At 40.3% G+C, this 26905-nt stretch overlaps 2 long non-coding RNA genes across 2 annotated transcripts; both read right to left on the bottom strand.

Moving 5' to 3' along the window:
• Positions 1-2752: 2752 nt before the first annotated feature.
• On the bottom strand, positions 2753-26211 carry LOC134481767 (uncharacterized). The gene is made up of 2 exons (XR_015637717.1): positions 26140-26211; positions 2753-3159 (listed from the first exon to the last, which is right to left on the bottom strand). It is a non-coding gene; the product is annotated as an uncharacterized LOC134481767 (long non-coding RNA).
• On the bottom strand, positions 8898-9814 carry LOC134481768 (uncharacterized). Its single transcript, XR_015637718.1, has 2 exons — positions 9367-9814; positions 8898-9275 (listed from the first exon to the last, which is right to left on the bottom strand). It is a non-coding gene; the product is annotated as an uncharacterized LOC134481768 (long non-coding RNA).
• Positions 26212-26905: the final 694 nt, after the last annotated feature.

Below are 26905 nucleotides of genomic sequence, written 5' to 3'. Positions count from 1 at the left end.
GGGAGGAACACCTCTATGTCCATCAAGTCTGCAAAATACACTTTTTATTGACCCTAATACCCATTGGTCTTAAATAATCTTAAACCATTCCCTTCTGCTATTTCTATTATCTCAGGACAGTTTTCCAGGTACATATTTCTCCTGTAGAGCGAGGCAGCTGTCACATTTATTCCAGCAACTTCTTCCTACTTAGAAGGAAACTTTTCCAGGAGATTTCTGAGACTTCTAGGCTTTGCTGCTGGGGAGTCTTAAGACTGAATGAAGTTGCTGAAGAGCTGGGGCTGTTTCCTACTTCCCTCAAATTCAAAACCTCCAGAGCTCCCCACCTGTGGATGGCCAGTGTGTATTTACCCAAAAGACCTGATGGGTGTGCCCTGGTCCCAAGGTATGAATGCCCAGAGTGAAAAGTGTACTCCTTCTCTTCTTTGAAAGTCTGAGCTACTAGTTTGTCATTAATTATCCAGCAATCAGAGCATTTGGGCTTAATATTTTAAGAAGTAGAATTTTAATGAGAAATGAAGTGTAAATATTTATGCCCCCAAAAACAACACAGCAGCAATTAATGGGAGCTTCTTTCTTGAGTGTCAGGGTTTCTGAGCATCCTGTTCCCTAATTATATTCTCCATCCTGTATCTGAAGGTCTGGGCTATTTTGACTCACCCTTTTGCATGGCCTCATTTTTGTAAGTACAAAAGTTCAAGAATAAATATAGGACCCAAATCAGTCTTCAAGAGCTAACCCAGAATAAGCATGGTGAATCTATATAAGAAATCTGATTATATTCTCTTGTGGAAAAAAAGCTTCGTTCTTTATGTCAACCTGCTATAAATTTCTATAATTGTCTAAGCAGGTATTCGTCTTCTCCAACATCTGCTGGTACTGGCAGGCCCAAAAATAAACTTCCACATTAGCAACTTGCACTTAAAAAAAAAAACATTTATCCGGAAACATCTGCTGAGCTATTTTCTGTTTTCTCCCTCCCTCCTTCCTTCTCAGGTCCGTGCAAGCAGAATGAGGTGAGCATTGCAACTTGGAATTTCAATCTCAAAACGCAAGGCTCAGAAGGAAAACAGCTATGTGGGGTGGGAACACAAGAATGAGGAGATTTCAGGAGGCAGACATGGGGTGGATGATGTACGGCAGCTTTGGAGCCCAGGGTGTGATACTAAACTCGATTCTGTTCTCAAATCTTCTTCAGAGGAAGATTTAGGCAAGCATCTTTCCATCTGAGCCAACCTTGTAAATAATTATAGTTTCCGTCTTAGAAACATCTTGTGATCCTTACACAGAACAGCACACATGAATGTGTTCTGCATACAGCAGCATTGGATACAAATGGATTGAATCAAGTGTAAACAGACAGTTTAGTGTTACAGAAGAAATAGTCCCTACCACTCTGACTCCAGGTATTTTGATACTTGAATTAGCTACCTGAATCATCGGCACATCAGTTTCAGTGCTTTTAGTCCTCTGACATTGTGACAAGTACCAAATCAAAACAGCTCAAAGGCGAGCTTGGGGGTTTGGAGGCTTCAGTCTATGGTCCACTGACTCCATTGTTTTTAAAGCCTCTGGCAGAGAAGGAACCTCGTGGTGGAAAAGCATGGTGAGGGAATGGAGGACAGAATCTCATGGGAAAGAGAGAGGAGAGAGAGAGAGAGAGAAGGGAAAAGGATGATGATGATGATGATGATGATGATGATGATGACGACGACGACGACGACGACGACGACAACGACGATGTGATGGCAATCAGGAGGAGGAAAAGAAAGAGGAAGAGGAGTGGAGGGGAAGAAGGAGAGAAGAGGTGGGAGGAAAAGAAGGAAAAAGGAAAAGAGACACAAGACATACCTCCGAGGGCATCCCTGCCACACAGCAACCCACTTCCTCCACCCCTGCCCTGTCTTCCACACATTTTACCGATTTCTAGTGGTCCAGTCAGTTAAGGAATCCATCACAGCCCTCATGGTCCAATCGCTGTAGTAGTGTCACCAGCTTGGGACCAAGCCTTTTACACCTATGTTTTTCAAGATGTTTTTACATTAGTTACCTCATCTGTGTTTGGGTAGGTACCTAACATAGCATCTCTGTGGAGACTAAAGTCAGTTTTCTCCTTCTTCTATGTAGATTGGGGATAGGGGTAAACTCAGGTCATCAGGCTTGGCAGCAAGTGTATTTATTTCTTTAGTCATTTTGCTGGCCCCATCCATGAACCATTTAAGAAGTCATTTCACATTCAGGTAACAACTCAGAAATAACAAATGAAGGTGAGAAGACTTACATGAACTTGAGCTAAGTCCATGATTTTTTTTCCTTTGAAAACTTTTTCAGAAGACCAAAGAATGAATATCAGTAATCTGCATCATCACTCGATTTAAAGCATCCCTGAGTAACCAGCAGGTGACTGTGGAAGCATGATGGATTAGCTTTGGAAACACACATGTAGTGCCATTGTGCTTCTGTCCTTGGCTTTTCTAGTATATGCACACTGGTTGGCCTGGGAAGTCCTGTGTGTTTGTCTCCTTAAAAGACTGCAGGTTCAATGGAGGTTCCACTGAAAATGCAGCCAGTTTGGGGAGACCTTCTCTACGTGGGTTTAATTGTTCTCTTCTTTTAGATTGGTGTCTTTCCTCCATTGGGATATCTCAGCTACAATCCACTTTTACTTTTTATACATACATACATACATACATACATACATACATACATACATACATACACATATACATATACATATACATATACATATATATTATGTTGTTATAGTAGCTGTATTTTCTTTATATTCTGCATGGGATATGAAATAGGGGTTTTGCTCCACAGGGAGCCTGGTCAATATAGACAGGATGTAGTCAGGGTGTGTCTTCCAAGGTCATCTCCATTTCCAGGCAGATGGAAAAAAAATCATGAACAATCATGTTGATGATTTTGAAAGATGAGTATAGGCAATAGCATGTGTCCTCTGTCCTGAGCAACAGATCTCAGGGATGTGAGGGTGTGCGCTTTCTGGATGGTTCACCATACGCATCTTCAGCACCAAGGCTATGCAAGCTTTGTTCAGTAAGGCAGAACATCAGGAACTCAGGAGAGTGGCTCCCGGAAGGTGATCATGTGGCTTGACCCCTGATTATCCATCTTCCTCACCAATGGTTTGCTTACCTGTGAAACAGTACCGATAATATGTGTTAGAATAAAACACAAAAATCTTAGGTTTTAAAGGTATAACCACATTGGTAATGTTATTTGCTATTTATTTAGTGGTACTGAGGATCAAATCCAGGGTCTTACAGGGTCCACCCTTGATCTACATCCCTAGGCCTCATTCTAGGTTTCCAGCTTCCTAACTGTAGATACAACAGCTGAGTGATATCTAGCCTGGTAGCAGTGTTACCAGCAACCCTACTGATGTGCCAGCATCTCAGTTGTCCCTGCTTTTCTAGATGTCATTCTGTCTTTACTTAACCTGAATTGATCATCTGGGTGTGTCATCAAAACTCCATAACTCGTTCCCTAGATCTCCTTGTGTTCATTTGAGAAGGGGTTAACATGAACTAGGAATATTCCGAACCGGCAACTATTACTGCAACTCCAATACCCCTGCCCCCTCCTATTTAATTTTTTAAAAGCAATTGACATCTTGGATACACATATAAAGAGATTATTCTACTTATAACAAATAATTCATACATGCAGGATACCGCACCGACAAGCCAGATGGCTGCTGTTGTTTTATTCCTTCTTGTGTTTTATGGAAAAGGCTACTTCATACTCCATATTTACAAAGGCAGGCCATATGCAAATGTTATGTTATTTTTTTTCATTTTTATAGTCACATTTTCTAAGATTAATATTATAAATACAGCAATCAATTTAACATTAATTGGCACCCATGTGAGATTTTTTTTTATTAGTACATTTAGTACATGGGTATGTGTGTGTGTGTGTGTGTGTGTGTGTGTGTATGTATATGCATGTGCATGTGTTTGTGTATGTGTGTGTGCCTCTGTGTATGTGTGTTTGCCTGTGTGTATGTGTGTGTGCATGTGCATGTGCATGCGTGCACGTGTGTGTGTGTGTGTGTGTGTGTGTATTCTCTCATGCCACAGCATGTATGTGGTGGTCATGGGACAAGTTGCCAGAATTGGGTCTTCTCTTGACCACATGGGTCCCATGGATGGAGCTTATCATGTTGGGATTGGTTGCAAGAGTCCTTACCCACTCAGCCATCTCTCTGGCTGATTAAACTTGCATAGCTCTTCGTGTAGATATTGATCTTATAGTCCCTTTTCCAGTTACCTCATATTAAAGACTGTAATGAGCAATGAGTCTTTATCGGGTTCTGAAATTATTTATGTATCCCAAATACAGCCACTTGGTTGGTGCATACACCAAAGTTTCTCTTATTTTGAGCCTTCAACACTTCTTTTGCAATTGCTCTAATTTGTTTAGGGCTCCATTCGCTCCACCTGATTAATTCACTCTTAACCCCATTTCCTTATCATATTCGTAAAGACAACCAACTGTATCTCTTTCAGGTCTGTCCTCTGATGACGGTGGCCTTACATCCATTTGGAAACGTTGTTATGACATGTTGAATCTAAGTGGTGACTTTTTGATTGTAAGGGTTTTTTTAAAGTCTGTTCTAGGGTCATGTGGTACATTCAAGACCCATTGCCCTCAACCACCACTTACGTTGGGTTTTCCTCTCTCAAGTCAGTGGGATAGGAGTCTGAGCAAATCATAAAAAAGTACACCCAGACATTGTGAGAACGTGATTCCTACTGTTTTCTAAGTTCACACAGTTCAGTGTTGCCCCCTCTTCTTCATATTTATGCTGATGTAGTGATTGAAGGGAGACCAGCTAAGAGCTTGATGTGACAGTGACTGTCTCCTGTCCCTTCTGCAGCTCACACACACAGTTGTAGAAACCTTTGCTAGTTCTAACACCTGAACTATAGAGCCTTGAATGTAAAGTGTTCAAGGAGTGAGAAGGACACTAGGGTTCAGGAATGAACCAGGGATAAGAAGACAGCAATGAGACATGAAGGTGTGAAGGGTGATGTTTATCAAGTTGGAAGAATAAGTAGCAGGTAGGTCAGAACAAGGAATTCCTCCAATGCCAAAGAACCAAGAAACAAAGGAACACTCCAGTCAGGAGAGAAATACCTCAGTTCCCAAAAGATGCCCTGACTTAAGAGCAAAGGAGGGATAACAGAGGAACCAGAGGTTTTGACGACACATGATCAGTCATTAAAGGCATATTCAATGACCAGCAAGGCTAGTGTACAAGGTAGGTGTGTGTGTGTGTGTGTGTGTGTGTGTGTTTAAAGAATTTAGTGTGTTTGAACACCTGTGCCTGTGTGCATGCACATGTATGTGTTTAGAAATGTGTGTCTGTGCATGTGTACATGTGTGTGTGCATGTACAAGTGGATGTCTGTGTATACACCTCTGTGTATTTTCTGTGTGTGTTTTCACTGTTAGGAATTAACTCTGGGCTCTCTCACTTATCCTACCCTAAGGAAGGACTGTACCACTGAGTTATACTCACCATCACTTCTCCTGCCTTTTGTCCTTCTATTTTTTTTTTAAAGAAAGAGTCTCACTAAATTACCTGGTCTGAACCTTGAATACATCCTTTAGCCCGCATTGACCTGTGGTTGCAATCATTTTGCCTCAACATCTAAAATAGTTGAGCATGAAACTGCCATCATCCACTGATTTAAACATTAACATTAAACATTAACCTTTCTTCAGCAAAAAAAAAAAAGCAAAATACAAGAATGAGGTGAGCATGAGTTCCCCCCATCCCTCCCCAACCCCAAATTCAAGTAGTATATTCCATTTTCAATTTTCCTACTAGCATATTAACAGGAGAAAAGTCAGTATGTCTTTGAGTCATTCCACCTTTAATGAACTCAATTTGCTTTCTCTTTTCATCCATGAACTGGAACCTAAGATTTTGCTTTGAATACATGTCCAGAGAGAAACGGTATTTTCAAGAACAAAGAAAAATAATTACTTTTAATTTAAAACTAGTGTTAGGTGAATTAACACTATTTGGGCTTACTATTACCATTCAGGAAAAAAAAATAATTGATCATGGTAGCTTAACTCATGAGTTCATGAGTGGCGGAAATTCTGGGTAACTTGGCCTATGTCAGATAAGGATAGTTTCCTCTGGGCAAAATAAAAATTACCTCCCCCTTCCCCAGATAATATTGATTGAAGCAAAAGTTCTGTTTTACTGTGAATTTTCCCTTGTATTCTTTGAACTCTTAACTTGGCTAAGCAAGATCAGGTCACCCGGGCTTTTACAAGCACAGGAGTACTGGTTGTTCTCCTTCCTCGTTTATTACAACTTAGTCTGGTGCAATAACCCTGGATGTGGGTGTAAAGTTTGTGCATGCTGCGCGTGCACCAGCACATCTTTTACTTATGTTTGGAGAGGATGAAAGTTTCTTCTGTTTTCTAAGCATAGTATCGTCTCGAGCCCAGAGGTAATCACAAGTTAACTTTCTTAGTCACAGGGTGTTGAAGTGTTACAGTGGATGTTGTGGATATAAAGGTTATGAGATGTAATTATTATTGATGTTACTGTTATAATTATGCCTTGGGGCTAGATAAGGCATGCGCTGGTATATAAAAATACACTTCACAAAGCAGATTTGAAGCATTGCTTCAATGTGGTATCCACCAAGTCTCCAATCATCTGATAGAACTGTTGAACTAATCCATTTCAAGCTGTTCTTTAATTCAGCAAAGCTGGCCAGGGAAAATGACTGACGCTTGTGCAGTGATGTCCATATGACATTAGAAGTTAAATTAGCCTTTCTATTCCCCAAGGCCTTGTCACAGCATGTCCTGTTCTGAGTCAGAGCTGTCCATTCCAGTCTCCCTTTAGGTCATCCTCAGACGCCCTTGTACCCCAGAGGTTATCTCTCCTACACACTGTCTTCCAAAAGCTTCCTTGCCATACCTCCTCCTTGTAAACTTCCGACTCTTCCTCACCTCCTGCAATAACAGATGTATACTGCTGTGCCCTGGCTTGCAAATTGCTTTCCCAACCAGTCGAAATGGCAGGCTATGGAAACAGAGTGCGCTGCTCCATCCATCAAAGCAACTGGGCATGTGACTTCTGTTTGGTTACAGTGTCCTTTCTCCCCATTTTACCCAATTAACTCTTATCCTTCTCTGACCCAGGTCTTCAGTGACATTCTGTAGGATGTCTCTAGTGACCTCCCACCCTGGAAAGAAATAACCTTTTCTCCCATTTAGCTAATTGTGTACCTTATCTGTAGCTGTCATTGAATACCTCACATCGAATCCTGCCTCTTCGGGGAGAATGTGAGCTTTAAGGGTTTGGGGACCATGTGAAATGTATTTTAAAATGTAGACTCATGCCTATCCATAGGCTAACCTCTGCTGTACTGATTTCTATCAGTTTTAAAGTCATTGGGAAATTATTCCACTTTAAACTAGAGTAGCATTTATTTTGCCTGTGCTGTGCGACATCAGTGAGGACACCTAGAAGATCAGCTGTGAGTAATTGCACAGATATCTCCACTTTGGGAGAAGTCCCTTCTCTAGATACAGACAGGCATATTAGACATACAAGTTTCATCTGCAACTCAATCAAAAGCTCCACGAGAGGGGAGGATGCGTCTCCTATCCAATTGTTCTCCGTGCACGGACACTGTCTGCCTTCAATACGTATCAAATAAGTGATTGGGCTGGACAGTCCCGCCTCCTCTACAACAAATTAGGTTCATGATTTGCAGTTTTGTCTATTGGCATTTTAAAATCTAGCATCCATGTTGAGCAATGGATCACACCAGAGTGTCTGGCTCTAATTTTAGGAGACAGAATGTTACAGGGCTAACAACCATCTGTTTCCTTTGAGCAAATCTGTAACTGTGAAGTGTGAATACAGATTTTTTTATAGCATTTATTGAATTTTTAAACTACACCATTTTTGATTTATTCAAGGAAATTTAGATTTTTTTAAGCAAGAAAAAAGTAAAATTTATCTAGAGGTAATTTTTGTAAATTGTGACTAAGTCTGCATTTTACCTTTTAGCTTTTATATGTATCTGCAAAATATATGTGCCATATATATACATATACATATATATATACATATGTATATATATGGCTCATGAGATAATTAAGTTTTGAATATAAGCAATTGTAATAATACATGGTTAATTTATGGTGCATTATAATACTTAATAAGACCATACCATCTATATTTCCCAAAGGTACAGTATTTGTGCTAATGGACATATGTTTAATGTGTATTTATCTGTAGTCCCTTATGTGAAGTCTAAAAGAATCAGGAGATTATTAAATTTTTACTGGCAAGTGTTTCTTTAAGCAAGAATTTATAAAATTATATTCAGCCAATGACTGTAAAAATGCAAATTAAAATGAATCTTACTCTTGTGTATATAACTCAGGGAACTCCCCCTCATAGCTGCTCTTCATAGCACTCAAATTTATAAATGCCTGAGAACAGGCACACAGGAAGCTTGGGCCCAAGGAATACAGGGTGAAAGGATGTATTGGGTGGCACCCTCACAAGGTAAGCAGATTTATGACTGTGTTACCATGGACCTCAGATGTGGCTCAAATGACATCAGTAGGCTAGTTTCCCGGGACTGAAGAAGTGTGGGAGATCCTGTAGATGCCCTTAATCATTTTGATGTTACTCCCCTCACCTAGAACACTAATTCCTGCTAACTACTGTGGTTACTGAGCACACTCCCCAGCGTGTGTCTTAAGTGTTGTGTATCCATGAAAAATGGGACGATTCTTATTACACTTACTTTAAATTCTATGAAAAAGCCTAAAATTTAATTAAAATTTACCCACAAGTATTAAATTTTAGAAACATTATGCTGTTTATAAACAAATATTTTTAATTGCATTGCCCAGTGAACAATGATAGCAATTAATAAATATCCTTGGGTTAATGTACAAGTATATGAAAATGCATACATCTCTTTGAAGTCTGATGCACAGTAGGCTACATGTGGCCATACCACATTGATAAGCACATAGGCTCCTCCATTTATTTACCTTAAGATTATTAAATATCAAATCAAAATGCTTTTCCAGAATTTGCATCACACTGTCTATATAATTATCTGTATTTCTGCATATTGCTTTTTTCAATAAGCAAAACATTTTGAACACTGTCTTCTTGTCATAAATATACTTTAAATACAGCTGAAACCATTCCCTGAAGCTTGTTTTCTTAGACATTGTAGTCATCTGTAAAAACATGAAAATGACAAGCATTTGTTGAATATTTTCTGTGTATCAGAAAGTGCTAAAAATTTCCAAACATATTCTCATTTCTTACATTCGAAGCTTAAAGCCTTAAAGTTAACTTCGTCTTGTGATGCTGTTAAGTGTTTTCAATTACAGCACGATCCTATTATACTAAGCTGAATTAGGGAGCTTCTGAAAATTATGAACAGCAATGATGACTACTTTCTCTTCTAGGCAGTAGGTAAGGTGTTTTGTTTTCTAGACGAGCGAGGCCAAGCCTTCACTTTCACAGGCCCTTATCCTTTAATCAGCTACATAAGACGGTCTCAACATTTTTTATCTCTGATGGTCAGTTGTCTCCATGATCTAAACCATCCTCAGAAACAAGGCTTCCATAACAATGACAGACACGCTACTTTACAATAACAGAAGTTCCTCTGTCCCCTGGTTCTGGAGGTGACGAGTCTGAAAGAACTACCTCTAGAGTCAAGCCTACTTTGGGGACTTCCAAGAAAAACCTCTCGTGGCTTGTGTTGGCATCCAGTGTTCTGTGTTTCTATGACATCATGACTACATTCTGGTTCTCCTCCATCTCACAGGACCTTCTCGTTTGTGACCTTTCCTCTGCCATTTTTTTCACTCTTGTAAGGATACCCCCATTAGATCAGCTCAACTCTCATGAGTATTCATGATGCTGTGTGCTCAACATCTATACTACACACACACACACACACACACACACACACACACACACACACACACTTGCAAAGATCTTTATCCCATAAACCCATCATGTGCCATGGTACTGGACGAGACATACTTTTGGCAGCCAGTATTCAACCCATTCCACCTTAGAATCCCAATCTCTGCCCTTTGAAAAATTATATAAACTGCAAGTTTTGTTTTTTGAGTATATATGATGTAGTAAAGGACTGAATGCCCTGCCATCATTATTGGTCTCTGTCTTGCTAGGTTATTTTCTGTGAAATCACAGGGGCATCCTAGCTCCATTTCTTTGCACAGAGCTTTGAGTCCAGAGACCTGAATCACTCCTGCTGCTCTTTCCCCATACCTGGTATGAGTGTTTAGCCAAACAATTTAAGCTCTACTGAATTCAGATAACTTATATAAAACATAAAAAATCAACCTGGCTATACAGGGTTGCTGTGAAGTTTTAATAACATTATGTGTGCAAGCTACTGAGTCTCCTGGCATATGATGCACCCTTGGTGTTTGTATAACGTTTGCACCTTGGCCCTTTTCTGACTTCCAGTTCTAATTTGGGTTTCTTTCACAGGTGGCGGACCAAAGAAGCATATCCACTGAGTGTAGGCTCAGCTGTAACTCTCTGAGAGTAATTTTCTCCTGTATTTTAAGTTCATGTGAGGCAACTCACTCTTATGCTAATGTTCTGACAAGATATGTGAAGCTAAATCTGTCATCCTTGGAGGTTTTTTCCCACTTCTCAAAAACTATTGTCCTAGACTGCTCAGGATTTATTAAATTCCTCTCCGATGAATTCACATTTTAGACAACCAAGATGGCAGGCTGTTCTTGATTCCCACAAGCCCCAGCACACATCTGAAACAAGGTGGGCCCAGCACACACTGCCACTGACTTCTCATTTTAGATGGCTGGCAGACATTCATTCTTTATGACTACATATTCTTTTCCCTCCTCAGGGTTATGTGCATATTTCCTTCTCTGCTCCATGAAATGAAGTGTTCAATCTGAGCCAGCTTGACTTCTTTCTCTTATAAATGTCATGTGTCTGAGCAGCAGAACAAATCCCAACATGGGTGCACTATGCACTGGATTTGAACTGTCTTTCTGTATTTGCTCTGTAAACTGAGAGAATGTTCAGAAAGCTCTACTGAAATGTTCTACTTGAACCTTGGCCAAGGCTATGGCTTGTATTTCTAGACAAAGGGCAAAAGAGAGAGCATTGACAGAGATAGTAAAATAACCAAAAGCATATGTTGGAGGTTAGCCTTCCCTGGCTGCTTTGAGAATGGGCTGATTGTGTTGTATGAGCCCTGCTCCCAAAGCCCCAACCAGGCAATCTTCCCTTGGGATGGATGGAGGGACCATCCATCTTCTTGTCTCTTTAACTTATAGGTGATTACAGCTCCCTAGAGTTGCCAACACCCAGATCCAACTCAACACTTGTTGACTGCTTAACACTGACATCATTAATGTGCTGAATTTCTTATCTCTCCTCAACGAGTCAACCTGAGCATGCTATCACTTTTCTGTTTGCTCTGTAGAAAACATAGTGGGATCCTGCAATTGGGATATTGGGGTCAGGATAGTCACATGTTACAAAACAGTGGATGGGATGGAAATGTCTGAACCCTGTCGGTATTTTGATTTGGCAGCATGAGGTGAAGTACAAATACAAACTAAAGACAGAGGTACAAACCAGAACCACAAAGGTGCGTGTGTTGTTTTGTTTTTGTCAGCTGGACACAAATCTGAGTGTACCTGGTTAGAGAGAACCATAATTAAGATAATGGCTCCATGAGATTGGCCTATAGGCAAAACTGCATGGTAATGTGTTAATAAGTGATGGATGTGGGAGAGCCCAGCACACAGAGTAGTAAGACCCCTACAATGAGGTGATTTTGGATTGCCCAAGCAAGCAGGCTGAGCAAACCAATTAAGCATTGTTCATCCATGGTCTCTGCATAAGCCACTGCCTCCAGACTTCTGCCTAGTGTTACTGTCTAGACTTTTCTTTCTGATGGAGACATAAACCTGAAATAAACCCTTTCCATCCCAAGTTGCTTTTGGTCATGATATTTTGTCACAGTGATAGAATCCCTAAGTAAGACAACATATACCTGTAACTTCCTGTCCCATCCTTGGGACATAAAGTAAAATGAGTTTTGTAGTCTAAAACATGATTATACATTGATACTCACACACACACACACACACACACACACACACACACACACACACAGAGAGAGAGAGAGAGAGAGAGCAAAAAGGAACTGTAAGTGTAGTCAAATCAATGGAGAAACAAAAAGGAAGTCAACAAATATTCAAAGACTTTCTGGAAATCCCAATGTGAGTTAGTCTCAGCAGTTACAGTGAGACTCCTCCCCGACATCTGTCATTTTTCTGCCCTCCACATCTGCTGCTCTCAGCCTGTATAAGGATCCTGTGAAGAGTTTACCAACGAACTTTGACTCAAATCCATCCTTGGGTCCTGGTGTCCCTGTGATAACTAAGGTGTAGAGAGATCAGAATTCAAAATGTTCTTTTCTGTCTGCAACCTTCAATTAACAGGTCTGTCTTACATCATGCCCTCCAGGTGGGCTGACTCATCCCTGAGATGGTGCAGTGTGTCAAACATTTAGACTCCAGATGGAGCCCTGTAGCTTTCTTCTCCTTGTAAATATCATTGCTACCTTTGAAGGATCACCACAAGCACTTAAGACCATTTGATGAAAGGCTCATAATTGAATCTTTTGAATAAATGAGTAATTATTATCCTTTCATCTGAAATATGCTGGGCAGGCACTCATAATGGGAATTGACAAGATCAGAGAGGAGTCTAAAGTTAGGTCTTGCAAGCCATCGTTGCTCATAATTAGTATAGATGTGTTCATTAGCTAGCTTTGTCCCCAACTTATAAGTAGAGCACAAGTTGGAGTCCCTCAGGAAATTGAGTTGACGAGTACAGTGAAACTGGGCCATCCATGGATGATTGGATACAGGTGTTATACAGAAGGGCTTCCTTGGAGCCATGATGGTCCCATACACAGGTCCAAATGACCTGTGAGTTTAGGTAGCCATAGGTTACCACTGAGACTCAATTTCTTCATCTGCAAATGGAATTAAATTTTGACCAAACATAAACAGACCCTCTGTCTTGAACGCACACTGGGTGCAAGTTTTCATATTCATAAGCATTTGGGTTGACACCTGATTGTCATGTGTACTCTTTCCGTTTTATCTTTTTTATTTGGTTATTGTGTCTGGACATTGTCTTCTTACATCGAATTCTGACTACATTCTCATGGATGTTCAATGAAAAGGAAATTTCCCATCATCTTCTTTCTCTCCCATTCTCTACCTTTTCAAAGTTCTATTTTCTTATTTTCTTGCTTCCTTCTTTTCCCCTCCCTTTTTTTTAAAGATTTATTTATTTTATATATATGAGTACACTGTAGCTATTGTCAGACACACCAGAAGAGGGAAGAGAGAAGATGAATGACCCTTTAGAGATTTGAAGTTCTCTTCTCCACAGGAAGGGATATGTTGGCTCTTTGACTAGCCTATCTGGTCTTTCAGATATATCTCACTAGCTTCACGCTGGGGGGGGTCCTTCAATAATTGACATACTATCCATTGTGTATGTGATGGCTTGCTGTATTTGTGCTAAATGGAAGTCGTAAGCCCAATGTGATCTGGCCCCTGATTTTCCTTTCCTCTGTCCCATACTTAGCTACCTGGTGGAGGGAGAATCAAGAAACTTCCTGTGAATGTTATGCTTCCGTACACCTTGTTGGATCCGTGCCCCATGTGCTGTTGGTGATTTTGCATATTATCATGTACTCCCCAAGCCCCACAGGAGCCTCCCTACTTCCAAGATAAATTCCTCTCTTAAGTATCATCTTAAACACAAACTATGATGACTTTTTCAAGATAAATAGGACCATACTACATACCACATACCCATACTACAGAAACCAGATTGGTAAAAATTGAAAGAAATGAAACATCAAAGCCAAATGGGGCAAGAAGAAACATTGTTACACTGCCTTAATAAGAAGAGCTTCTAACCATGACCTGAGGCAAAACTCATAAACTAAATATATGTTTCCTTATTCAAAACCAAGAAAACCACAGCTTTAAAGTTACTAAAATGAAACCTTTTTCTTTAGTTTGATAGGCTCTTCCAACTATTCCTATTTGATATCAATAGGAAAATGTTAAATTTCTAAATGGGTGACATGTTTCCTAGTTATCCTTATGGGCGAAAGCCACCATCACATGTCCACGCATATATACATTTCTATGTAAACGCACATGAAATGATACCCCTGACTCTTTCTCTCTAGGACTGGGATGACTAACCAGTGATACTATCCTTGGGTTCGAGCATCACTGTTGCCTTACTGAGTAATAAGGGCTTGGAGGGAAAGACATAGTGGGCACCCAGTCTTGGTCTTTTTCTTTTCTATCATGGAACTATGTCTGATGGGAACAACTGGCTAGTGTGGGAATCTAACAAATATAGGGCAGAGAATGTCAGGGTTTCCTGGCCTCTGTGCTAATGTTTTAATTTCTTCGTTTGAAGCAGGTACAGGAAACCATTCGGACAGGAAACCATTGCCTGTGTGAGCTTTCAGCCTCTCTGATGATCAAAGAGTCACTTGTGTTCACTGAGTGTCAGGAACACCTGCACAGTCAATCTCATGGAATTCTATGCTCAGGGAGGTCTACAATGCTCAGTGTTAATGTGTAGCAGGGCAAGTGGACTTACGTGCTGCAAATATCTTCACCACTCCTGTGTTTGCTCCACTGTCACACTGGGCATCAATTACAAGTTATAACTTCAAAGATAAAATTAAGTGATTCCCAGCCAGAATACAGCAAATACAGAGGCGAATGCCAACAGCAAACCACTGAACTGAGAACAGGACCCCCGTTGAAGGAATCAGAGAAAGAACTGGAAGAGCTTGAAGGGGCTCGAGACCCCATATGTACAACAATGCCAAGCAACCAGAGCTTCCAGGGACTAAGCCACTACCTAAAGACTATACATGGACTGACCCTGGACTCTGACCTCATAGGTAGCAATGAATATCCTAGTAAGAGCACCAGTGGAAGGGGAAGCCCTGGATCCTGCTAAGACTGAACCCCCAGTGAACGTGATTGTTGCGGGGAGGGCGGCAATGGGGGGAGGATGGGGAGGGGAACACCCATAGAGAAGGGGAGGGGGAGGGATTAGGGGGATTTTGCCTGGAAACCGGGAAAGGGAATAACACTCGACATGTATATAAGAAATACTCAAGTTAATAAAAAAAAATTAAGTGATTCCAAGAGAGTGGACAGTAGTGTGTTAAACTAAGCAAGAGCCTCTACTGCTGCTAGGCTCTGTGTGAACTCCTTCATAAAGCTGGCTGTGACAACAGATGTTGTTCTTTGAATAAGTGCTTAGACTTACATTTGCAAATGCTCCTTAGGTACTGTATCAGTCAATTGTCTCAGAAACCTGGTATTAATTCTCATCTATGGAAAAGAGAGCTGGAAGTTAGGAGCATGCTTGTCTTGAGCAGAATCTCAAAGCTGTCCAGTGTCAGAATTGAAAGTAAAGACATTCTTTGTGACCCCAAATCCAAAACTCTGGACCTCTCTCCCCACTCCTCATGTCCATGGAACAGACAGGCAAAATGAAAAGCCTTACAGAGTAGGACGTATGGGAGTTTTAGTCTGATACTGTGTATGCTTCCTCCAAAGCCTATGACAAGGGGCTTCAAACAATTCTTATTTAATAAACATCAAAAATCAGAGGAGCATTTAATTGCCTTTTGGGGGATACAGTGTAACTTTTCTTCCCAGCATTCTGTCCTTTAGAAATCTCTCTTTTACCCACATAATAAAATCCTATTCCTCTTGAGTTTCAGAGGTAACACTCTATCAGGCAAAGTTACCAAGAGAAGCTAAAGAAGATAAAAACCAAGGGTCTTAGGGCATGTATTGTAGAAAATAAAAGAAAAGCCAGTCTCCAGGAGTGCTGACACACCTGAGAGCAGAGGTAAGACCATCACTTCCGCTCCGAGGAACCTGCCTGAAGCCCTCTGGAAACAGTCTGGAACAGGATCCTTCCAGTTTCCACCTGTGCTCAGAGCTGACCCTGTGACATAGCTCTCTGTACCCAGATCCCTCTGTGAGAAAGGCAGTCTTCAGGAATGCTGAAACACAGGTTTATAGGAGGGCCATGCCACTGTGAAAAGCAGCAAGACCGCTGACACCAGAGATAACCAGATGGCAAGAGGCAAGCATAGGAACCTAAGCAACAGAAAACAAGACTATTTGGCATCATGAGAACACAGTTCTCCTACCAAAGCAAATACTGGATATCCCAACACACCGAAGAAGCAAGATTTGGATTTAAAATCATCATCATGATGATAGAGGACTTTAAGGACATAAATACTCCCTTAAAGAAATACAGGACAACACAGGTAAATAAGTTGAAGCCCTTAAAGAGGAAACACAAAAATCTCTTAAAGAATTACAGGAAAACACAACCAAACACATGAAGGAATTGAAAAAAAACATCCAGACTCTAAAAATTGAAATAGAAACAATAAAAAAGTCACAAAGGGAGACAATCCTGGTGATAGAAAACCTAGAAAAGAGATCAGGAGTCATAGAAACAAGCATTACCAATAAAATACAAGAAATAGAAGAGAGAATCTCAGGAGCAGAAGATACCATAGGAAAGATTGATGCAATGATCAAAGAAAATGCAAAACGCAAAAAACTCCTATCCCAAAACATCCAGGAAATCCAGGACACATGAGACAATCAAACCTAAGAATAATAGGTATAGAAGAAAGTGAAGACTTCCAACTTAAAGGGCCAGTAAATATATTCAACAAAATTATAGAAGAAAACTTCCCTAACCTAAAGAAAGAGATGCCCATAAGCATACAGAACTCCAAATAGATTGGACCAGAAAAGAAATACCTCCCGTCACATAATAGTCAAAACAAAAAAAAGCACAAAACAAAGAAAGGTTATTAAAAGCAGTAAGGGAAAAAGGTCAACATATAAAGGCAGACCTTTCAGAATTAAACCTGACTTCTCACCAGAGATTATGAAAGCCTGGGAAGATGTCATACAGACACTAAGAGAACACAAATGCCAGCCCAGGCTACTATATCCAGCAAAACCCTCAATTAGTATAGATGGAGAAACCAAGATAATCCATGACAAAACCAAATTTATGTAATATCTTTCCACAAGTCCAGCCCCACATAGGATAATAGATAGAAAAGTCTAACACAAGGAGGGAAACTACACCCTAGAAAAAGCAAAAAGGTGATCTTGCAACAAACCCAAAGAAGAGAGTCACACAAACATAATTCCACCTCTAACAACGAGGATAACAGGAAACAACAAGCACTATTATGTAATATCTGGTAACATCAATGGACTCAATTCCTCAATAAAAAGACATAGACTAACAGACTGGATATATAAGCTGGACCCACATTTGCTGCATAGAGGAAACACACCTCAGTGACAAAGAAAGACTTCAGAGTAAAAGTCTGGAAAACAAGTTTCCAAGCAAATGGTCCCAGGAAACAAGCTGGAGTAGCCATTCTAATATGGAATAAAATCGACCTTCAACCAAAAGTTTCCAAAAAAGATAAGGAAAACCACTTCATATTCATCAAAGGAAAAATCCACCAAGATAAATTCTCAATCCTGAATATCTGTGCTCAAAATTCAAGGGAACCTATATCCATTAAAGAAACCTTATTAAAGCTCAAAGCACACATTGCACCTCATACATTAATAGTGGGAGACTTCAATACCCTACTCTCATTAATGGACAGATCATGGAAACAGAAACTAAACAGAGACACAGAGGAAACTAACAGAAATTATGGACCACATGGATTTAACAGATATCTATATAACATTTCATCCTAAAACAAAAGATTTCATCAGAAACCTTCTCAGCACCTCATGGTACCGTCTCCAAAGTAGACTATGCCATCTGTCAATAAACAGACCTCAACAAATATAGGAAGATTGAAATAATCCCATGTATCCTGTCAGATCATCAAAAACAAAGGTTGACCTTCAATAACAACGAAAACACTGAAAGCCCACATACACATGGAAGCTGAACAATGCTCTACTCAATGATAACTTGGTCAAAAGAAGAAATAAAGAAAGAAATTAAAGACATTTTAGAATTTAATGAAAATGAAGGCACAGCATACCAAAACTTATGGGACACAGAGAAAGGAGGGCTAAGAGGAAAACTCACAGCTCTGAGTGCCTGCAAAAAGAAACAGGAGAGATCATACATCAGCAGCTTAACAGCACACCTAAAAGCTCTAGAACAAAAAGAAGCAAATACACCCAGGAGGAGTAGAAGGCAGGAAATAATCAAACTCAGGGCTGAAATCAACCAAGTAGAAACAAAAAGAACTACACAAAGAATCAACAAAATTGTTATTTGAGAGAATCAACAAGATAGGTAAATACTGAACAAGACTTACCAGAGGGCACAGAGAGAGTATCCAAATTAACAAAATCAGAATTGAAAAGGGAAACATAACAGAAACTGAGGAAATTCAAAAAATCATCATGTCCTACTACAAAAGCATATATTCAACAAAACTGGAAAATCTGGAGGAAATGGGCAATTTTCTAGATCAATATCAGGTACCAAAATTAAATCAGGATCAGATAAACCATGTAAACAATCCTATAACTCCTAAAGAAATAGAAGCAGTCATTAAAAGTCTCCCAACTGAAAAACAGTCCAGGATCAGATAGGTTTAGTGCAGAATTCTATCAAACCTTCATAGAAGGCCTAATACCCATACTGTCCAAACTATTCCATAAAATAGAAACAGAAGGAACACTATTCAATTCTTTCTATAAAGTCACAATTACACTTATACTTAAACCACACAAAGATGCAAAAAAGAAAGAGAACTTCAGACCAATTTCCCTTATGAATATCAATGCAAAAACTCAATTAAGAGGAAGTCAAGAACACATCAAAACAATCATCCATTATGATCACGCAGGTTTTATCCCAGGGATGCAGGGATGGTTCATTATACAGAAATTCCTCAACATAAACTACTATATAAACAAATTCAAAGAAAAAAACTATGTGATCATCTCATTAGATGCTGAGAAAGCATTTGACACAGTTCAACACACCTTCATGTTAAAAGTCTTGGAAAGATCAGGAATTCAAGGCCCATACCTATACATAGTAAAAGCAATATACAACAAATCAGTAGCCAACACCAAACTGAATGGAGAGAAACTTGAAGCAATCCCACTAAAATCAGGGACTAGACAAGGCTGCCCACTCTCTCCCTACTTATTCAATATAGTTCTTGAAGTCCTAGCCAGAGCAATCAGACAACAAAAAGAAGTCAAAGGGATACAAATTGGAAAGGAAGAAATCAAAGTATCACTATTTGCAGATGAAATGATAGTATACTTAAGTGACTCCAAAAGTTCCACGAGAGAACTATTAAGTCTGATAAACAACTTCAGCAAAGTGGCTGGTACAAAATTAACTCAAACATATCAGTAGCCTTCCTCTACTCAAAGGATAAACAGGCTGAAAAAGAAATTAGGGAAACAACCCCGTTCACAATAGTCACAAATAATATAAAATACCTCAATGTGACTCTAACCAAGTAAGTGAAAGATCTGTATAACAAGATCTCAGAAGATATAAAGATCTCCCATGCTCATGGATTGGCAGGATTAATATAGTAAAAATGGCCATTTTGCCAAAAACAATCTACAGATTCAATGCAATCCCCATCAACATTCCAACTCAATTATTCATGAGTTAGAAAGAGAAATTTGCAAATTCATTTGGCATAACAGAAATCCCAGGATAGTGAAAACCGTCCTCAACTATAAAAGAACTTCTGAGAGAATCACCATCCCTGACCTGAAGCTGTTTTACAGAGCAATCGTGATAAAAATGTATGTATTGGTACAGAAACAGGCAGATATATGAATAGAATAGACTTGAAGACCCAGAAATGAACCCACATACCTATCATCACTTGATCTTTGACAAAGGGGCTAAAATCATCAAATGGAAAAAAGATAGCATTTTCAACAAATGGTGCTGGTTCAATTGGAAGTCAGCATGTAGATGAATGCCAATCAATTCTTTCTTGTAACCTTGTACAAAGTTCAAGTCCAAGTGGATCAAGGGCTTCCAGGTAAAACCAGATACACTCAAACTTATAGAAGAAAAAGTGAGGAAGTTCCTCAACACATGGGGAACTGGGGAAAATTTCCTTAACAGAACACCAAAGGCTTATGCTCTATGATCAATAATCAACGAATGAGACTTCATAAAACTGCAAAGCTTCTGTAAGGCAAAAGACTTTGTCATTAGAACAAAAGGCAACCAACAGATTGGGAAAAGATCTTTACTAATCCTATATCTGATAGAGGGCTAATATCCAATATATACCAAGAACTCAAGAAGTTAGACTCCAGAGAGTCAAATAACCCTATTTAAAATGGGGTATAGAGATAAACAAAGAATTCTCAACTGAGGAATTTCAAATGGCTAAGAAGCACCTAAGGAAATGTTCATCATCCTTAGACATCAGGAAAGTGTAAATCAAAACAACCCTGAGATTCCACCTCATACCAGTCAGAATGGCTGGTTAAAAACTCAGGTGACAACAGATACTGGCAAGGATGTGGAGAAAGAGGAACAGTCCTCTGTTAGTGGTGGGATTGCAAACTGGTACAAGCACTCTGGAAATAGTCTGAAGGTTCCTCAGAAAATTGGACATAGTGCTACCTGAGGACCCAGCTATTCTGCTCCTGGACATACATCCAAAAGATGCTCAAACACATAACAAGTACACATTCTCCACCATGTTCATAGTAGCCCTATTTATAATAGCCAGAGGCTGGAAGAGCCCAGATGTCCCTCAACAGACGAATGGATACAAAAGAATGTGGTACATTTACACAATGAAGTATCAAAAATAATGACTTCATGAAATTCATAGGCAAATGAAAATGGACGGAACTAGAAAATATCCTGAGTGAGATAACCCAATCACAAACAAACAAATAAATAAATAAAACAAAACAAAAAAATAACAACAACAACAAAAAAAACCTACACATGGTATGTACCCACTGATAAGTGGATATAAGCCCACAAGCTCAAATCATCCAAGATACAATCCACAGACCACATGAAGCTCAATAGAAAGGATGACCAAAGTATGGATGCTTCAGTCCTTTTTAAAAGGGGGAACAAAAATATCCATAAAAGGAAATATGCTCGAGACCCCATATGTACAACAATGCCAAGCAACCAGAGCTTCCAGGGACTAAGCCACTAACTAAAGACTATACATGGACTGACCCTGGACTCTGACCTCATAGGTAGCAATGAATATCCTAGTAAGAGCACCAGTGGAAGGGGAAGCCCTGGGTCCTGCTAAGACTGAACCCCCAGTGAACTAGACTGGTGGGGGGAGGGCGGCAATGGGGGGAGGGTTGGGAGGGGAACATCCATAAGGAAGGGGAGGGGGGAGGGGGATGTTTGCCCGGATACCGGGAAAGGGAATAACACTCGAAATGTATATAAGAAATACTCAAGTTAATAAGAAAAAAAGGAAGTATGTAGACAAAGTTTAGAGCAGAGAGTGAAGGAAAGGCATTTCAGTGACTGCCCCACCTGGGGATCCAGCCAATACATATACAGTCACCAAACCCAGACAATATTGCTGATGGCAAGAAGTTCAAGAGCCTTATATTGCTGTCTTCTGAGAGGCTTTGCCAGAGCATGACAAATACAGAAGCGAATGCTAGCATCCAATCATTGAACTGAGAAAGGGGTCCCCAATGAAGGACTTGAGAAAGGTTCGAAGGAGGTGAGGCTGTTTGCCATCCTATAAGAACAACAATACCAACCAACCTGAGCTCCCAGGTACTAAACCACCATCCATAGTGTATGCATGGAGAGACCCATGGCTCCAGCTGCATATGTAGCAGAGGATGGCCTGGTTGGGCACCAATGGGAGGAGAGGCCCTTGGTCCTGCCCAAATTCAACTCCCCCCCACCCAGTGTAAAGGAATGTCAGGGCAAGTAGGCTGGAAGGGGTGGGTGGATGGGTGGGTGGGGTTTCCAGCTAGGAGAACACCCTCATAGAAGTATGTCGAGGGGGGGATGGGATAGGGGATTTATGGATGAGGAAATCAGGAAAGGGGAATGTAAAAAAATGTATTTCACCCACCAGGAAAAGAAGAAAAAAGAAAAAGAAAATAAAGACTGCATACACATTGAATAGTGGCTCAGTATTTTTTTTTCTAGGTAAAACCAGCTGCCAGTGCCAAGCCAAATGAAGTCCATTTTTAAACTCTATTTGAAACTTTACATGGTTTTTCTATCTCTGAGTTTATAAGCTATGACAATCAAGCAAGCCTTGAACTTCTGAATTCCTGGCAAACCATCTTGTCTTTGCATGAAGGTAGTTTATTTAAGAACTAGGGCAATCACAGAGGAAGTTCTAGAGGAAGGAGGGGAGGAAGGGAAGGAAACAGTGAGGTGGGGAGGGAGAGACACAGTGAGAATGAAATAAATATATTGTGTTACTTGAGGTCTTTATTTTAGCCCTGCTGAAAAGTGAACCCTCACTCTCTGAAATTTCCAGGCAAATCCTTTTCTCTCCTTTACCTCGGTTTGAACTATAGTGTTAATGTTTGGTGGATATAATAGTTCTTATTAATGCTGGTAGATTTGTGCAAAATTACAGAATTACAAACAGTAGCTCGTTTATTCATGTTATAAGAGTAGATGTGTTTTGTCTCCCAGGCCTCCTGTGCATGGTAAATGCTATGTACACACAAACCTTGAGAAAGCCTAACATGTAGATAGTAAACATTTTGTGTTTGAATAAAGCAAATGTTCCAGGAAGTCAGGACAGTGCTTGTTTGCATCCCCTAAGACAATCCTGCAACATCCATTTATAGCACTATTTTTTTACCCCCAGAAGGATTTTGCTTGTGGAAGTAGGACAGCTGATTGAGAACACAATGGCAGCCTAGCTAGGAGAACACTGAAGACATCAACATCGTAAGGTCAGGGTTCACCTGTCCATTTACTGCTGCATCTGGTACCCGAGGCTCCCTTTATTAACATAGTGTAAGTGCTTTCAGGGCTATATGATGCACTTGGTAACTATGAATGTGGCCCAACATGGAAAAGTAAAATGTATTCAAACACGAGCTTCTACTTATGAAAATATGGCTTGACCTTATGGTCCTCTAGCGTTAATGTTGTAGATGACAATGCCGTATTATAGTATGTTTTTGAAAACTATGGGCTTGGGTTTGATACTTTTAGATCTGATGCACAGTCCTCCAGACAAGCCTTCTTTGTCCCGTGTGGTTCAGAAAAGCTAAAATATTAAACATCCTTAATACAGAGGCTTGATGATTTTTTGCCAAATGTATGATAAAAATGCAGCCTGGGAGTCAGTGTGCAGGGAAGGATGTACTAGATCTGAGACAAGAAGGCTGGGAGAGGGCTTTTTACATGAGCAAACAAGAACCACCACTTATTAAGGTAGAAAATGGAGGAGTTGGAGGCCCCAATACAGCTGGTTCACTTGAAGTTCAAAGTGGGGCGGGGGCGGGGCGGGGGAGAAACAGCACAAAAACCCATCAGAAGCCTGAGCCCCAGCACTCAGTGTGTGTTCTGCTCTCAGGGAGGAGCATCAAGCATCAATCCCTCCCGAGTGATAATGGGACCTGTAGGGGGTAGAGCAAGCAGGTGGGCAATCTGTGTCATTTAGGAAGATCTCTGTTTGGCAAAGTAGAGGGGGTCAGGGAAAGAGGACAATGGAGTGTGGAAGACCAGTTAGGACACTGTGTGCAGGGCAGGTAGAAGACTAAGTTAATACAAGGGTTTGCATGAACCAGTGGCCTCCTTGAGCAGATTCATACATCTCTCCAGCATCATGAGAACAGGATAGACAGCACAGACTAATTTTATTCAACAACATGCATGGATGCGTTCTATTGGGCACAGTTTGAGACTCTCATTGAAATGTTTTCTCCTCTCTGTAGCATAAATTTCACAAACTTCTCATGATCATTCTTTAAAAACAATCCTATTCTGATAGCTCGAATGACAGTTTAATAGCAACAGTGATCAACTACGTCATAATCCCTAACAATTGGGAGAACTTTTTACACAACTTTTTACATCACTGAGTTGATTCATCTTGTCCGAAGAATAGTGGACAATGTCTTTAGGGGGTATTTAAAGAAACCAAATGACTCTGGGTTTAGTGATTCAGTCCGGTAGCCCCAGCATTCTGGTGAGCACTCCATCAGCACTGTGAGTTCAAGCTTCACTCAGGCTGTAAAGGTGTTTAGTGTGAGCCTCCCTTCACCTATTCCTCTTCTGTTTGCTCTTCTAAGAGATGGAAATATATTCATAGTCCACAAGTAAAATGGTATATGATAGTCCCAATGCAGGAAATAAAGACAACTGGGGGTAGCAATAGGCTGGTTCCTCCCATAAGCCCATCCTAGCAACAAACTAAAATAATTAAGGCAATAAGTAAAGCTGACATGAAAAGGTCGTGCCTGGTAGGGTGAGAAAACAGGCACTCCATACTGCCTGGTCTGTTTTCTCTGCTCCAAGTTTTGTTCCTAGTCTTTTTATACTGAAGAAGAAAAAGAGTGTGTTTAGAATTAGTCAGCTAGACTCAGTTTGGATGATCCCAATTTTGTGGACATCTAGTGCATCCTCATTGGGAGTCAGTGGAACACGTGCTTTTTTTTCTCTCCATCAGACCTTATCAAGTATTGACTTTAGCCACATCAATGTCACAGAGTTTGCCCACAGCCTGTTTGATCCAATGCTTGTTGGTCATGGCATCCACGGTGAATGCAAATGTGCTGTCTTCTGTCTTCTCCATGGCAGACACGGTGGTCAGGTGGAATTGGCTGATGGCATAGTGCTCAAGCTCGTTTCTTCTGGGTGAGCTTTTGTAAGGTTATTTGGGCTGCCTCTGGAGCACCAGGGTCTTAGGTTGCCAGAAGGTGGGTAGCATGTAGATCTTGGGGTGTGGACACTTTCAGCACTGCCTTCTTGATTCATTCCCTTTGCTTTGGCTTTGGGATGGCAGGACCTTCCTTCTGCAGTTTCAGGGCCATCTTTGTACACAGGGTTCATTCTCAGTCTGAATGGAAGTAACTCAGCTATCCATTGCTACATCCATTTGTATTTATTTCCTGCATTGGCGGTATCATACCCCATTTTCCTTGTGAAATGTGAATATATTTCTCTCAGACGAGTAAGCAAAATAGAGACAGGTGAAGAGCTGCTCACACAAATCATCTGGCTCTTTTTCTTTTTATTCCCCAAAACAAGACAGATTCCTTCATTCTATAATAGCATGCCATTTGGTGTACATTGACTTATGCTTGGAAACCCCAAGTTCCGTTTACACTTTTGAATGATTTCTTCACTCTTTGAAGCAAGAGTCACTGAAAGAGGCACGGCTCAAGAGACCGATATTCATTCATCTTTCAGATTTCCGTTTCACTCAGCAGAGAGAAAGGTCGCTGCATCTAAATCAATATTTCTCCTGAGCTCTGTCTTAGGGTCTTGAAGCTCCATTGAAGCGAATAAGCTAGTCTTTCCCCCAACCCCATCCTAGCTTTCCATAGTTTCTTAGAAAAGGCAAACAGAACAAGCCTCATTAATAAGTCATTATGATCTAGGTTGTTACTTGGACGAAGATTACTTCTCCATTTGAAAATTTCTCCATACTTTGGAGTGAAATGCAACTGACAAATGCAGTGGCTGATTTGTGATTCATTTGTTGTTATTACTATTTGATATTCTATCTAATGTGAAAAAAGTGGCTAAAACTTAAGAAATTGTTGTGTAAACTCTTGCCCTGAGAATTCCACCAGAAAAAGGCAAGATGATCTTGGGGCCATGGAATGAAAAACTAGAGGAGGGGTGTTTCTCTCTTCAGTATATAGGGAAAGGTGACAATTGAGGATTCATAGTCAATAAAAGACTGAAATGTGACCTTTTAGGCCAACACTATTAACTTACCAGTTAGTGAGTACTGCCAGCACTTAAAAGGCCAACAAGAGAGTTTAAAGTTGCAGAGTAAAAGCAGTTTATGAGCTGTGGAATGTGGAACTATTCAGTGACAATAGTCACCAAGGTGACATCACTATGGTGTGGTGTATAAAGGCTACAGGCTCAGATTGAACCAGTCTGGGACCAAGAAGTGTCCTGCTTTATAATCAGAGGACTCTGCAGACTGACATAAGGAAAAAGAAAAGGTCCTTGGTAGTGATTGACAGAGAGATCCTAAGTCAAGGGGAGAATCTTACAGTGTTTGTGTAAAGCACTTGGGAAAGCAAGGTCAGCTCCCAGACAGGTTTCTAGGCTCACTCTAGACTCTCAGGGGATTTTCCCAAGTGGGTTTCTTGGACCGGATTCTGTGTCATGGTCTTGCCCCTGCGCATAGATGATTCAGAACCTCCCAGGAAGTTCCATCTCTGACTTCATTCCCATCTCTTGATGTCTTTCATTCAGACCTTTCACTTTGGAGTTGCTTCGTTGCCCAACTGCTTTGCCTTGGTATTATTCTGTCCTCCACCTGGATTCTCTCGCTTTAGTTTCTGTACTGGGGTCTAAGTTCAGGGCCTCAGTCATTTTCACTGTTTACCCCACTTGTCATAATGCCTAGAGTAATAACTGGTACACAGTGATATCTGAGCCATATCCAGTGAGTAAGTTGGGGAGTGAGTATATATTTGACATTCTTATTATATAACATATTTGTACTTATTACTATTAGTATTTATAT

This window comes from Rattus norvegicus, chromosome 14 (assembly GCF_021556685.1).
Source record: "Rattus norvegicus strain SHRSP/BbbUtx chromosome 14, alternate assembly SHRSP_T2T, whole genome shotgun sequence".
NCBI lineage: Eukaryota > Metazoa > Chordata > Mammalia > Rodentia > Muridae > Rattus > Rattus norvegicus.
This window is presented reverse-complemented; position numbering and strand designations above follow the sequence as displayed.